We start from the raw sequence: 15725 nt of genomic DNA on the forward strand, positions 1-15725 counted from the left end.
TGAAGCTGTAAGTACCTAAGCTTGAGATGGTTTCAGACTCAATTGTAAGAATCCTTGAGATCTCACATGCTAAATACCGTGGAGAGAGAAAGCATCATATGAAAGAAGCAGCAAGAGAATAAATTATAATAAATAGTACTATTCATTTACTATTTACAAAGCCAGAAGCAAGTAATCAATCTACCTTTCCCCCCTGCTTTAAGATAAAATGTGAAATCTTCCTTCATAAAACAAAGCAAGCATGCTATCCAGAAATACACAACAGATGAAGAAAGTTGGCTTAACAAAGAGTCAACAAACCAAAACAAAGAAAAGAATAACTTCAAAGGTCTCAGTTCTTTTAAAAAATCCAAATGAAACAAATATGGCTGCTGTTGAACTAGATCTGTTTTTGATAATACCTTTGCAAAGCAAAGTATGTCAAAATAAATTAAAGAATAAACTTTCATTTAATAATGTCTCTACATTCTTCATTGGTCTGCTGACCTAACCTTATCTACCCTTAAGGGAGCTTGGAGCTGACAATATTTAGCGCCCTATTTTATCAGAATTTCTTCTGTTCTAACCAGGTCATTATTAAACTTTAATGATACCCAGTAATATATACTGGTTATAAGTTTCCTAATACCTTTTGAACTCATACACTCATAGGAAGCAGATCAGGGACAAATAAACTCTTCTACAAATGAGTTCCATATCTTACTATTATATAATAAAATTTTCTTTATCTTCCCAATGCTTATACCTCAGTGAATAAATATCTAAAACTATTTGAAAACACTGGTAGCTTTTATCTACTGAAATTTTTTGAGATTATTTAAGTAGTCATGCATCATTTCCTTACCAAAAGCTGGGCTTAAAATTGCAGTTTACTATCAAAGACAAATAGACTACATTTCCTCAGTTTTCTATTCTCCAAAACCTTGGTGTCATTTCTGGATATAAGTGACTGAAAAGGAGATAGAATCAATTAGCTGCCAAATCCTGTAAAATTTCCACACTAACATCCCTTATATGGCCCCTTACCTCGGTGGCTAGATGTTAATTTTTCACACTCAACTGTCAACTCCAAAATATGCTGCACTCTACTGAAGAGCAATCTTTCTAAAAGCACTTTTATTGTCATCTTCTACCCCCTATCAACTTCTAATGCAGTGGTTCTCAACCTTCCTAATGCCACGACCCTTTAATACAGTTCCTCATGTTGTGGTGACCCCCAATTTCATTGTTACAAATTGAACATTAATTAAAGCATAGTGATTAATCACAAAAACAATATGTAATTATATATGTGTTTTCCAATAGTCTTAGGCGACCCCTGTGAAAGGGTCGTTTGACCCCCAAAGGGGTCGTGACCCACAGATTGAGAACCGCTATTAATGGCTCCTTTCTGCTTAACATATCAAATTCAATTTGACACTGAATTAACCTTTCATAATCTAGCTCTACCCTACTATACTACCTTCTCCAACACCATTTTTGGAAACTAACACCTTATTCTATTGAGACCAAACTCATTACATCCCTCTCACATCATGCAGGTCCCACCATTTACGAGTTTGTTCATGGTTCCATCCCACACATGAAATGTATGGAATATTCTCCTTCTGGAGATGTTTTGCCAATGCAAATAGTATATATTCTTTTTTAAAAATATATTATTTTATTCATTTCAGATAGAGAGAGGGAGAGAGAGAAACATCAATGATGAGAGAAATTCATTGATTGGCTGCCCCCTGCACGCCCCTACTGGGGATTGGCATGCAATCCAGGCATGTGCCCTTGACCAGAATCAAACCCGGGACCCTTCAGTTCGCAGGCCCAGGCTCTATCCACTGAGCAAAACCAGCTAGGGACAAATAGTACATATTCTTTGTTCAAGTCCAACTTTCTCCAGGGAGCCCCACATCTAGAACTTTAGTCTGAAGAAACCCCTACACTAACATGATTCACACTATATGTACCATACATTATTTGTATAATGCTTTAGATAATGCTACTTATGTAATGGAAGTATACCCAATAAGATAATAAACTCTTAGGAGAGGTTGGATCATTTCCCAAAAACTGGGTCTATAACAAGTACTCAATGATTATCTGACAAGCTAACTAACTAAACAATCCTGATTTTTAAAAATCAAGGTATTTTATGTCAAAAGAGTTCTAGCACAAATTAAATAATGTGACGACTAGGATTTGCTTCAAAACAATCCAGGTCAAAGTGAGGGGGACAAAGGAGTAAGAAAGTGGGGATACAGATAAACTCTATAAATTGATCATATTTGGCCCAGCCACGTGGCTCAGCGGTTGAGCATCAACTTATGACCAAGTAGGTCTGGGTTCGATTCCCGGTCAGGCACATGCCTGGGTTGCAGGCTTGATCCCCAGTGTGGGGCATGCAGGAGGCAGCCGGTCAATGATTCTCATCATTGATGATGTTTCTATCTCGCTCTCCCTCTCCCTTCCTCTCTGAAATCAATAAAAATATATTTTAAAATTAAATAAAAATAAATTGATCATCTTTGAAGTGACCGCTATGTGGAAGTTTACTTTTGTACCTGTTTAAAATTTTTCACATTAATAATTTTATTTTTAAAAAGTACCAATAGTCTCTTTACTTCATTTTAAATGACAAAACCAAAACACATTGTAACATCTTATTTACACAACAAATACCTAAGTCCACATTTAAAGTAAGAAAAAATTTCTGGAAAGATATAATTTGGTAGGGAACTTTAATGATCCTAATTCTTACCTAAGCATTAAACAAAAATAGTTAGAGGAATCATCTAATCAAAATGGCAGGGAATCTTAATCAAAAGAAAAAAATGACCTTACTACCAAAAGCAATACTATTTATATTTCAAATTTTTATTAAATTACAGTGTTCACAAGAGGGTCCACCCAAACAACTGCTGAATATCAAAAACACTGAAAAAAGTCATAAGCAAAATATGAAAGGCAGAAAATCAGGGGGGGAAAGTTGCTACAAATCAGTCAATGTTGTTTCATGAAGACACCTATTGCTCTTAACAAGGAATTAATTAGTTTCTTAAACAATCAGAAAAATTAGCACTTCCTCTTTAGTCCAAGGACTGTAAAACATGCTTAAGAAATGTCAGATGCCTAACCGGTGTGGGTCAGTAGTTGAGTGTAGACCTATGAACCAGGAGGTAACGGTTCGATTCCCGGTCAGGGCACATGCCTGGGTTGCGGGCTTGATCCCTAGTATGGGGTGTGCAGGAGGCGGTGGATCAATGATTCTCTCATCATTGATGTTTCCATTTCTCTCTCCCTCTCCCTTCCTCTCTGAAATCAATAAAAAAAAATTCTTTTTAAAAAAAGACACTTCACATATTTGGCTTAATAACAATGTATTTGCTTGTTGCTGCTGAAGAATGAAACCCCTTTTATATTTCAGTCTGTAGCTACTTTTCAAAATTCAATCACTACAATTTTTCCTACAACATTATCACTAATTTCTTCCAAAAGCAAGACTACAAAGCAGTATAACACCTAGTATCTTAAATTAATAGCATTTTATCCTCATTATACTGTTCTTTTGCCTTGACTTTTTTCCCCAAACTGGTTTTAGGCTGATATACAAACTAATCTGATTATTCTGATTTCCTCATCTCTAATTTTCTCTAGATGCTCAAGAATTGAGATTTTAGTTATCATAACTAAATATCTGACATTTATTTTGCACAAGTATCTGACATACACACATACACAAATAGCAAGGTTCATCTTAAGAGTGATACATCATCCACCCATTACCCAATGCAATTAAAGTTTAAAACAGGGCAACTCTCTTGTATAAAAAGAGATTAGTAAGAATGAAATCCTCCTCACAAATAAAAAATTCATACTAAAATTGCCTTGTTACTTGTACTATCTTTATTTTTTTAATATTTTTATTGATTTTTAGAGAGAAAGGAAGGGAAAGAGAGAGAGAAATATTGATGTGAGAGCGAAACACTGATCAGTTTACCTCCTGCACGCCCCCACCAGGGATCAAGTTCCCAACCCCAGCATGTGCACTGACCTGGAATGAAACCTGAAATCCCTTGGTGCATGGGCTGATGCCCAACCAACTGAGCCACACAGACCAGGAGACTTGTAATATCTTTAAAGTTAAGTTTTCCTAGCAAGTAAAAATAATCATCTTTTTAGTAGTAATTTCTCTCTTCTGGTAAAAGAAAATCTCTGATATGGGAAAGTTAACCTAAAGTGCCTAATATTGAAATTTTCTCTTCCATAAACTGCTTTCCGATGAAAAAAATAAAAAAAAAAACAGCCCTAACCGGTTTGGCTCAGTGGACAGAGCATCACCCTGCAGACTGAAAGGTCCCAAGTTCGATTCCGTTCCAGGGCATGTACCTTGGTTGCGGGCATATCCCCAGTAGGAAGTGTGCAGAGGCAGCTGATCGATGTTTCTCTCTCATCGATGTTTCTAACTCTCTATCCCTCTCTCTTCCTCTCTATAAAAAAAATCAATAAAATATATTTTTAAAATAAATAAATAAAAAATAAATGAAAGAAACATACTATGAAAAAGAAATGTGACAAAACCCCTGGATTATACTATTACTACACTTGAAAAAGTTGACATTTACCACACAATCTTTTCTAATAAAATCCACATAATAGTAAGATTAAAAACAATGCTGGCGAAAGTTCTTTCATTAAACCACTAAATAGGTGATTTAAAAGTCCCACTTAAAGAAAGAAAAAAGTCCCACTTATCTTCTTTTCTTACATCACTAATTCAGTAAATTACATCATCTTTATAATTTGTGTACTCTCAACTTTTGAAATCCGGTCTAATGAAGACAGAATATGCAAATTGACCATCACTTCAAGACAAAGATAGCAGCACCCACAGCCAATAAGGAGGGAATATGCAAACTGACGTGACAAAGATGGCGGCGGCCAGGCCAGAGTGAAGGCAGGAGGTGGCTCTGGCCCCAGAGCCAAGGCCTGGATCCTGGGTACAGGAGGGAAGCCGGTGTCAGCAGCCAGGGGAAGGAAGGCCTATTCTTGCACGAATCTTTGTGCATCGGGCCTCTAGTATGTGTGTGTGTATATATACATTTATACATATACATTACTATCTTTAAAATATCAGGGATATTACCACATTTTATATAAGAATGGACATTTGAAAATTGGTCCTATTATTTCTGTGGTAACAAAGTTTTTTAAATCTCAGAATATATTGAGGGAACACTTTGTAAAGTATATGATATATAATTGCTATGATGTACACCTAAGACTAATATAAAATAATTTTGAATGCAAACTGTAGTTGAAAAAAAATTTAAATCTCAGAATGTGTTAATAAGTTTTATCCAATACATACTATTCCAATGGGATGAAAACCATTTATAAATTCCACTTAGATTAAGAAATCCTTTGAGAAAAGTATGTAGTACATTCTAGTTACACTATTTCTAGAACACTAAAAATCTCTATAACCTATTTCCCTATTGTTTTTCTTTGGAACCAACTGAGGTGAATGCAACTTCTTTCACAAAAAGTCAAGACAGTACCATATTTAATAACACAAAGCTAACTAAATTTTTACAGAGGCTGAAGTTTTCACAAATTAAAACTTTCTATTTCCCCTGATCTATAAAAATAATCATAATGACTTAAAATAGATTCTACAGAGTATTATTTGCAGGTACCCCTCCACCCCCAAAACACATTAAAATAGTGTATATAGCTTCACCTTAAAAACAGCATGAGAGAAGGAAAGGCTTGTAAAATACATTACTTAAACAGAGAAGATATTTTTCCATTCTCTTAAGACACATAATTTTAAAAATAAAACTCCCCGACTGCAAGGAGTTCAACATTAAGCAGTACCCTCTTTCTTTTACACAGTAATGAGTTGCAAATTATTACGAGTGCTCCCATTTATCCTTAAGTTGAGGGCATTACAAAACAATTTTCCTGCATTTTGCCATTTGATTATAACTCATCCTAATAAAATGAAAGATTTCTCTTCAACTTTATGAAAACAAATGTTATAATAAGTCAACTTTAAGTAATTCGTGCTCAAAAACCTTCCTATAGAAATAATCTATTCATCTGAAGAATTCAACAACTGAACCTGGCAGAAAGTATTCTAACCATCAAAATTATGAAGCTGAAATGTTCATAATGTTACATCTAAAAATTTAAACCATACAAAAATATTTTGAAATCTCAGCTCCCTATTTCCTATCAAAATATCAAACAACTTTAAATTCTTTAGATGTGATAAAGATCCCAAAGTAAATTCATTTTGACTTTAGAGTGCTAAAACTAAGAATTTGATGATTGCAGAAAAAGGAAGTGTGCAGTGGAGAAAATTACTTGTAATTTTATTTACTGAGGCAAAGTGTCTTTACAAAAGAAAAGATGTATTAAAGTCATTTACCCTCTTCTGCCAGATAAACAGTCCTCTCCAAAACACACTGCTTATAATTCAGCCAAATATGACTGCCAAGAGTTTCTAAGTCTGTGTGCTAGGTTTGTTCAAAGTGGGAAGCTTCTCCACCAGCATATTACAAAGAAAAATGAAATACATTTTTTACTTAAGAGTGAAGATTAATTGTATTAAACACATTCCTACTGATAAACTAAATGTAAGGAATCTTTTTTTTAAAAAAACCTACTAATAAAGTAAATGTAAGTAATATTTTTTAAAAACCTCAAATTATAACTTAGAACAAGGTTTGCTATATAAATTGCTTCCAATTCCCCAGAGTAGGGATCTATTTAGTTTCCCCAGAGTGGGGCTTAAGTAGCTAAAAAGAAAAAAAGAAGTTTTATAAACAGCTTTTCTACCTCGGTTTACAGTTGATAAAATAGACCATTTATCACAATCAAGTGATCATAATGCCAAAAGTAAGATTACTCAAGTATTACAGGTAAAATTTGTAAAAATCACAACACAGTAATGTGCAAAAGTGATTAAAAAGGCTAACTATGTATCTCTATTTACACTTCAAGTATTACTTTAGCAAGTAAGAGATATATTGCTGTATGAAATCACTATTATGACTTTTAACATTTTTACATATATCTTAAGAACACAATGTCTTATTTCAATGTGAGATGTATCTGATTTTTGTAATCCTGTTCGCTTTTCTGATAATCTTTTTTTTCACAGTGGTCTGATTAAAGCAAAGGCTCCTTCTTCTCATTTTGCCACTAGTCAATGTATTTCAACTTAGCTCTTGCCAAAACATAGACATCATAAGCCACCTCTTGCTTCTAGTTTTGTGTTTTAGGTAATAATGACAGTGATTGCGACCAAATGCATGTGTGTGCATACTTTGTCATTTCTTTCCCCCAGTCCTTCATCTCTTCTATGGAAAAATGAGGAATTTAATATGGGGGGCGGGAGGGAGTGAGGGGCAATTTACTTTTCTTTTGAATACAACATCTAATGGGTTTTCAAAAGAAAACAATGTATTCAAATACTTACTATTCTAAGAATGTCAAAGAGAGAACTTCCAAAATCCAAAAGTACTAAGTCTGATATTAGCTGGAGAGGAAATTTCCACGCAAACCATAAATAAAACATGCCATCAATTAAGCTGAACATCCCTATCATTCCTTTAGTCAATAATCAATATGGAAGGGATCTGTAACCCACAGACCTGCATATAATCAAAATATCACTTATATCTGCTTGAGGAGTTCCCAGATGACTTTGGCTGTGTGCCAGATCTCCCTTATTTTGAAATGTCAAGGCTAACATTTGTTAGTATAATCAGAGCCAGCATTAAGTGTCCTGGGGAGAGGCAATTCAGAAGAACGCTTAGCAGCACGGACAAACCGGTCCAAAATGAAAAGAGGAAAACAAAAAGCAACCAACCCTCCCGACAGAGCGAATAATCCACAAATGACTGAACTCAAAACGAGAAGGTCCCTCTCCGGCGCAGCCTGAGCAGACGCTCTGCACTCAGGACCCTGCACTCAGGACCTGCACTCGTACCCTTCCTCGCTCCCTTCACTCCCAACTTCCTCCACTCGCCCGGGGCCAACACGGGGCACCCCGCTTTCCTGGAAGTGAACGTGCACCGAGTCTGCACGGGAGCGAGGGGAGGAACGGGCAATTCCCAAGAAAGCGGTGAAACAGGTGGGTTAGGACGAGCAGCGGCACCGCGGAGGGGCAGCTTGGAAATGACAGATGCGGTTCAAGCTCCGACTCCACGCGTCGGAAGACGCTCTCCCGGGGCGGGCAGGCCGGCCGGGGGCTGGTTGCAAGAAGGGGGCAAAGGCTAACTCCGGAGCCGGAGCGGAGCACAAACAAGCCGCGGGGCGAGTGGGCAGGCAGCCGTGGGATCCGTGAGCAGCGGCGGCAACACGGGTCAGGGTGGCAGTGATGGCTTTGGTGTTGGGAGACAGGGGCCCCGGCGAAAGGCCGTCCGAGGGGAAGAAGGGGCTGGGGAACCAGGCGTCCTGAGCTCTAAGGTTCCTGCCCCAACGAAAATGTAGAGGAGAGAGAGCAGAAGACGAAAAGCCGCCCCGACTCCCCAATTGGAGAAATTTCCCCGGGAGTAGCTGCTCGCCGCCACGGCGCCTTCTGCCCGCTCCCTTTTCCTGGTGGTAACTGCTGTGGCGTAGAGCGGAGAGGGAGGAAGAGGAGGAGGAGGAGGAGGAGGAAGACCAAGAAAGAGGAGGGTGAAGATGGGGCGAGGGTGGGGAGCGAGGGGGTGCGGCCTGCACAGTTCCAGCGAAGCCTCCGCTCTCTCGTAGCCGGTCAGCGCCGGGTTTCCCCTAAGCCCAGCCCTGCATAGACTCACCCGCCTGCCTTGCCTCGCTTTTCCCTTAGCCGACTCCACGAGCTGCCGCGTCCTCACAAGAGACCACTGGACGAGTGTCGAGGAAAAAACTCTCCAGAACCGGGCCTGATTGCTTCAGCGAGTCCGACCTTTACGGCTGAGAGAGACACCCTCAGCTTTCGGTGGGTTCCACAGCCAGACGGGCAACCATCTTACATTAGGGTAAGACTCCTCTGGCTTCCCATGCGCAGGCGCACGGCGATCCGGCAGGGAGGGGCGGGGGAGGGGCGGGAGGAGCGATGGGCGGCCTCTCCCACGGCACTCTGGGAGTTGTAGTTTTCGGACGGTAAGCGCCCAGTTGCAAGCTGGGAGTTGAAGTTCTCAGGGCTGCTAGGCTCCCTCACGTGGCTGCTAGACTACCGCCTTTCTTCGTGTTTTGCTTCCTTCACTGCCCGCGTGTGCTGCTCCGCTGTCATTTGGTCGGCGATCTTGTTTGTGGTTCCGTTTTCTCGGTGTTTGCTCAAATATGGGATACCAAAATTCGGGGTGAGCTTAACCAATTTAGGGGGAGCCAAGAACGTCTCTCCCCTGCCCCGCCTACCATAGATACTGAAGGGGCGGAATAGAGGCAGACTGGCAAGGTAAGGAGCGCGGGATCTGATCTAGGGTGAGAAGTGGATACTGAATTGTCTGTTTCCGAAAAGAGATCCGTAGGAGCCACTAGTCTTGATCCCATCCTCACCATTAATCTCCAGTAAAGAGATAATACAGGTGTACAATGGGAGATCCTTGCACTTGCAAAAATGTGTTTCTGATTACAATAAATTTGAAAACATTTTGCGGGTTTTGGTGCAAATTATTGTTAGTTCGGTTTTCAGCCTGCACAGCCCTCACAGCCCTGCGCACAGTTTAGAAAGTCCTCACACATCAACACATCCCAAAGAATATAAAAATACACCCGCAATTCCTTTGAGCGCCAAGTCACAGGAATCAACTTACTGGTTCCTCCCGATTGCCTCCTAGAATTCTGGTGAAAGTGGCGCTCCAGGCAGTCGTTTCTGTTTATTACGTGTATTCTTCCATTCATAAAACAAATACTGAACTCCTCCTATGTCCCTGCACTGTTCTATACATGGGAAGATGTTGGTGAGCAAAACACAAAATTCCCTCTTCCCCTTCTAGGAATGCCTGTATCCTAGTGTGTGTTGGGGTGAGGGAAAAGGGAGAGGAGGCAATTTTTTTATATTATTAAAATGAATAGTATATCACAGCTAATGAACCTTTTAAAACAAGGAAGGGGAATAGGTAAAGAGGTTGCAATTTTATTTTTTTAAATTTTTTATTCATTAATTTTAGAGAGAGAGGAAGGGAGAGAGCAAGAAACATCGATTTGTTGTTCCACTTACTTATGCATTCATTGGTTGATTCTTGCATGTGCTGTGACCAGAGATCAAACCTGTAATCTTGGCATATCAGGGCACACTCTAACCAACTGAGCTACCCACCAGGGCAAGAGGTTGCAGTTTTAAACCTGTTCACCTAATCTCATAACAAGAAGCCTTCATTCTTTTTTAAATACATTTGTTCTTTGTATTTCGGTTTCTTCATTATGGAGCCTAAAGACAACAGTTATGTGGTGAAAACTTAAAATATGTAATAAATTCACAATTTACCATAAAGTTCTAATTGTAGAATTATAAAATTATCTAGCAAGGAAACTTGGGGAATCATTTGGATTCACCTTTAGATAACTGTCTAAACAGCATAGATGTACAGGAGTGGGGAAAAGTAGGTTTACATTTGTGAGTCTGGAAAACACAGTTTATTCTTGCATTATTTTTTATTTATTGGTAGTAATCATAACTTGCGTGTCTTTTTCCATATGAACAACTGTAAACCTACTTTTGCCCAACCCTGTATTTTTTTTAAATGTGTGGTTTTTACATTATCAGTCTTATGGTGGAATATAAACAAAGTAATAAAAAGAATAAAATATGACCCCTTCCCATTATTAAAGATTAGAAACATTTCATTAAAAACTAGGATAGTTCTTGCCCTTTCTTGCCCTGGTTAGTGTGGCTCAGTTGGTTGAGTGTCCACCTATGCAAAAAAGAGTTACCAGTGTGATTTCCTATCCAGACACATACCTAGGTTTTGGGTTCGATCCCCAGCCAGGGTGCATATGGGATGCAACCAATCAATGTTTCTCTCTCCCTCCCTCCCTTCCTCTCTCTAAAATCAAAAAAAGCATTTTAAAAAAAAGAACTAGTATAGTTTTTAATCATCATCTAAGTATTAATAGTTCTCAACCCTATTTTACCCAACACACCTTTTTTTAAATTTTATTTTAGAGAGAGGAAAAAAAACACATTGATTTGTTGTTCCACTTATTTATGCATTCATTGGTTGATTCTTGTATGTACCCCAACTGGGAACAAATCTGCAACCTTGGCATACTGAACGACTCTACCCAACTGAGCTACCCAGCCGGGGGTGCAACATTCCTTTTTTTAATTACACATATTTCTATAACATCTCCTTCATTAACCTAAAATGAAATTCATAGATAGTATTATCTACCTACACATATGATTTTGTAATATAAGAACAAAGAAAGTAATTTATAATATAATAATTCATATTTCAGTGTACAAATGCTCAGGCATGACTGTTCTATAAAATGTAATCAAGTCATCATTTGCTGGCAGTTATAAAATTCCCATGAATGTGAAAGCTGCAAATGTCAGCTGACACAAGTAAGGCATTTCGGCCACCTCTGATGGACAACACTAATCTGTCCTCAGTGTCCACTGTAAATGCATTCCTAAAACATTCACTGTTAGAATTATGTAAACATTTTTTAAAAAACAGCTTTGGGTTCATATATAAAATAGGTTAGGTTTTAGGTGCAGATCATTATAAATAGAAACATTATAAAATGTTCACATATGCTGGGGCATTTAAAGTTCGTTAAGTACACAAAATAATTTTTCGTGTGAGGAGCACTCACACAAGCAGCAAGTCTTGCTTACTGGTCCTGGCTCTCTAAAGGCCAGTAGTACCTCCCAGACCACCCAACACTAGGGGGCAATACCAGGCTTACTGAGAGTCATTCATTGGTGGAGAGCAGTGATTTTCAACCTTTTCCATCTCATGGCACACATAACTAAGTACTGTACTGAAATTCTCTGGTACACCAAAAAATGTATTCTATTTTTGCTGATCTGACAAAAAAAAAATAGGTATAATTTTGGTTCATTCACACCAGACAGCTATTGTTGTGTTGGCTGTTGTCATTTTTTTAATTTGACAACCTAAGGGAAAAGAGGTCAATGCCCCTGACTAAATAGTCAGGTATTGCATATTTTAAAAGTTCTTGTGGCACACCAGTTGAAAAATCAATGGTGGAGACCAACATTTCCTATGTCACCAATCAATTAGGGACAGAGTCACTACCATCTCATGCCAATGTTCCTTTTACTATACTATATTACCAATTTTTCATATATTATATGTATGTATATGTATATATGTTTAATTTTATGTAACAATTCTCTATAATTTTAAAAGTTAATTAACATTAAATTCTATTGCCTAGCTGTCTAGTGGTTCCTCAGCGTAGGACATCTATTCACTTAGTAAATACTTTTTACATGTAAGCATGTGCTTGGTGCTGGTGGTACAGCAAACATTGCCCTCATAAAGCATGGTGCCTAGTGAAGAAGGTAGAAAAGAAATTATCAAACATATAAATAAATACAACTATCCTATCTAATAATAGACAAACATGGTAATTGACCATACCTTCACTACACCTCCCATTGGCTAATCAGCGCGATATGCAAATTAACTGCCAACAAAGATGGTGGTTAATTAGCATACGTAGGCTCCAAGTGGTGGAGCGAAGCCTCATGGCCCGGGGCCGGTGGAGCAGTGAGGCCTCACGGCCCCGGGGCCAGTGGAGCAGCGAGGCCTCATGGCCCCGGGGCCAGCGGAGCAGCGAGGCCTGACGTTTCGAGGCCGGCTCTGGCCAGAACTCGGCCAGAGCAAAGGCCTGGGCCCTGGGTGCCAGAGGCAAACTGGTGCCAGCAGCCAGGGGAAAGGAAGGCCTATTGCACATATCTCTTCGTGCAACAGGCCTCTAGTCCTATATAATAAAAGCCTAATATGCTAAGTGTCCGGTCATCTGGTCAGCCCTTCAACCAATCAAAGAGTAATATGCTAATGTATGCTAAGGCCACTCAACCACTCGCTATGATGTGCACTGACCACCAGGGGGCAGACGCTCAACACAGGAGCTTCCCCCTAGTGGTCAGTGTGCTCCCACAGGGAGAGCGCCGCTCAGCCAGAAGCCGGGTCACAGCTGGCAAGCGAAGTGGCGGTGGCGGGAACCAACTGCTGGCTTAGGCCACAGGGAGCGGGCGTAAGCTGTCAGTCGGACATCCCCCGAGGGCTCCCAGATTACAAGAGGGCACAGGCTGGGCTGAGGAAGCACCCCCCTGGAGTGCATGAATTTTGTGCACCAGGCCTCTAGTATAAATATAAATGCTTATATATAATTAGAGGCCCAGTACATGGATTCGCGTACCGGTGGGGTCCCTCAGCCTGACCTGTGGGGATCGGGCTGAAACCGGCTCTCCGACATCCCCTGAGGGGTCCTGGATTGGGAAAGGGCACAGGCCAGGCTGAGGGACCCCACCAGTCCACAATCGGGGCTGGGGAGGGACCACGGAGGGCTTCAGGGCATGTCCGGCCCATCTCACCCAGTCCGATCAGCTGGTCCCCAGCAGCAAGCTAACCTACCGGTTGGAACGTCTGCCCCCTGGTGGTCAGTGTGCATCATAGCGACTCATGAAAGGTCGAACAAATGGTCAGACACTTAGCATGTTAGGCTTTTATTATATAGGATTATAACTGTGATGAATACTAGAGGCCTGGTGCACAAAATTTGTGCATTGGGGGGGGGGGGTGTTGCTCAGCCCGGCCTGCACCCTCTCCAATCCGGGACCCCTTGGAGGATGTCCAACTGCCACTTTAGGCCCAATCCAGGCAGTCAGACATCCCTCTTGCAATCCAGGACCGCTGGCTCCTAACCGCTCGCCTGCTGCCTGCCTGATTGCCCCTAACCACCTCTGCTTGCTGGCCTGGCCACCCCATAACTGCCCCCCTGCTGGCCTGGTCTCCCCTAACTGCTCCCCTGCCGGCCTGGTCACCCCTAACTGCCTCTGCCTCAGCCCCCGCCACCATGGCTTTGTCTGGAAGGTTGTCTGGAAGACGTCTGGTCTAATTAGCATATTACCCTTTTATTAGTATAGACTAGAGGCCTGGTGCACAAAAATTTGTGCACTGGGGGGGGGGGGCCTCAGCCCGTCCTGTGCCCTCTCGCAGTCTGGGACCCCTCAGGAGATAACGACCTGCTGGCTTAGGCCTGCTCCCGGGTGGCAGAGGGCAGGCCCAATCCCCAGGTGCAGCCCCTGGTCAGGCTCAGAGCAGGGCTGATTGGGGAGTTGGGGCGCCGCCCCCTGTCATGCACAGAGAAGGGCGGATCGGGAGGTTGCGATGCCACCCCTAGTCACACTCAAGGTAGGGCTGATTGGGAGGTTGGGGCACCGCCCCCTGTCACACTCAAGGCAGGGTCGATAGGGAAGTTGCGGCGTCACCCCCTGTCAGCACAGAGCAGGGCGGATCAGGGGGTTGGGGCGCTGCCCCCTGTCACTCACAGAGCAGCGCCAATCAGGGGTTTGAGGAGCTCCCCCCTGTCACGCACAGAGCAGGGCCCATCAGGGGGTTGGGGAGCTCCCTCCTGTCACGCACAGAGTAGGGCCAATAGGGGAGTTGGGGCACCGCCCCCTGTCATACACAGAGCAGGGTGGATCAGGGGGTTGGGGCGCCGCCCTCTATCACCCACAGAGAAGGGCTGATCAGGGGGTTGGGGCGCCGCCACTGTCACACTCAGGGCAGGGCCGATGGGGAGGTTATGGCTCTACCCCATCACTCACAGAGCAGGGCCCGTTGGGGGGGAAGGGTTGGGGGGCCGCACCCTGTCACACACAGAGCCGCAGGGTGATCAGGGCGTTTGGGCGCTGCCCCCTGTCACGCTGATCCCGGTGCCGGGAGGCCTCGCGGCTTCGCTGATCCCGGTGCTGGGAGGCATATTACCCTTTTACTATATAGAATAGAGGCCTGGTGCATGGGTGGGGGCCGGCTGGTTTGCCCTGAAGGGTGTCCTGGATCAGGTTAGGGGTCCCCACTGGGGTGCCTGGCCAGCCTGGGTGAGGGGCTGAGGGCTGTTTTCAGGCTGGCGGATGACTGAAGCTCCCAACCACTCCTTTTTTTCTTTTTTTCTTTTTTTATTCTGGGCCAGCTTTAGCTCTGAGGCCTCGCTGCTGAAAGCCGGTTTCTGGCCTTTTGTTTACGTTTTGTATTTGATACAATGTTGCGGTCTGGCTGGTTGAAGCCTGGCTGACTAAGGCAGGTTCTGGGGTTTTGTTTAGCTTCTATATTTGCAGCATAGTTGCTTAGAGTTGCAGCTGAGAGGCCGGCAAGTCAGGCGGGGAACGTTGGAGTCTGCCATCACTGGAGCAAGCAAGCCTCCCTGTTCGCTTCAGTGCATGGCTGCCGGCCGCCATCTTGGTTGGCAGTTAATTTGCATATCTCAGTGATTAGCCAATGGGAAGGGTAGCGGCCGTACGGCTAATTACCATGTTTCTCTTTTATTAGATAGGATTATAACTATGATGAATACTATGAAGGCGTTAACAAGATGTTATGAGAACATTTAATAAGGGGACCTAATTTAGATTGGTGGCAAAGAGGAGGATAGTCAGTGAAGATCTTTACAGGTTAATCGTGGAAAATATGCAGGGACCATGCAGTAGAAGAAAACTTAAGACTAGTGTGGACTATGGTGAGCAACTAGTCTTGAATTTTAATAGAGGA

General features: G+C 42.1%; 1 protein-coding gene across 6 annotated transcripts in view; it reads right to left on the reverse strand.

Annotated features, from left to right (window-relative positions):
* The window catches only part of CNOT4 (CCR4-NOT transcription complex subunit 4), a 150999-nt gene extending 141987 nt beyond the window's left edge, over positions 1-9012 (reverse strand). For all 6 annotated transcript variants that reach the window (XM_070423960.1, XM_070423958.1, XM_070423959.1 and 3 more), the window contains exon 1: positions 8808-9012. The gene's annotated coding sequence lies outside the window, so the exon portion shown is untranslated. The remainder of the gene's footprint in view (positions 1-8807) is intronic.
* Positions 9013-15725: the final 6713 nt, after the last annotated feature.

Source organism: Myotis yumanensis, unplaced genomic scaffold (genome assembly GCF_028538775.1).
Source record: "Myotis yumanensis isolate MYYU_CA2020_CCGP unplaced genomic scaffold, mMyoYum1.0.hap1 SCAF_9, whole genome shotgun sequence".
NCBI classification, from domain to species: Eukaryota; Metazoa; Chordata; class Mammalia; order Chiroptera; family Vespertilionidae; genus Myotis; species Myotis yumanensis.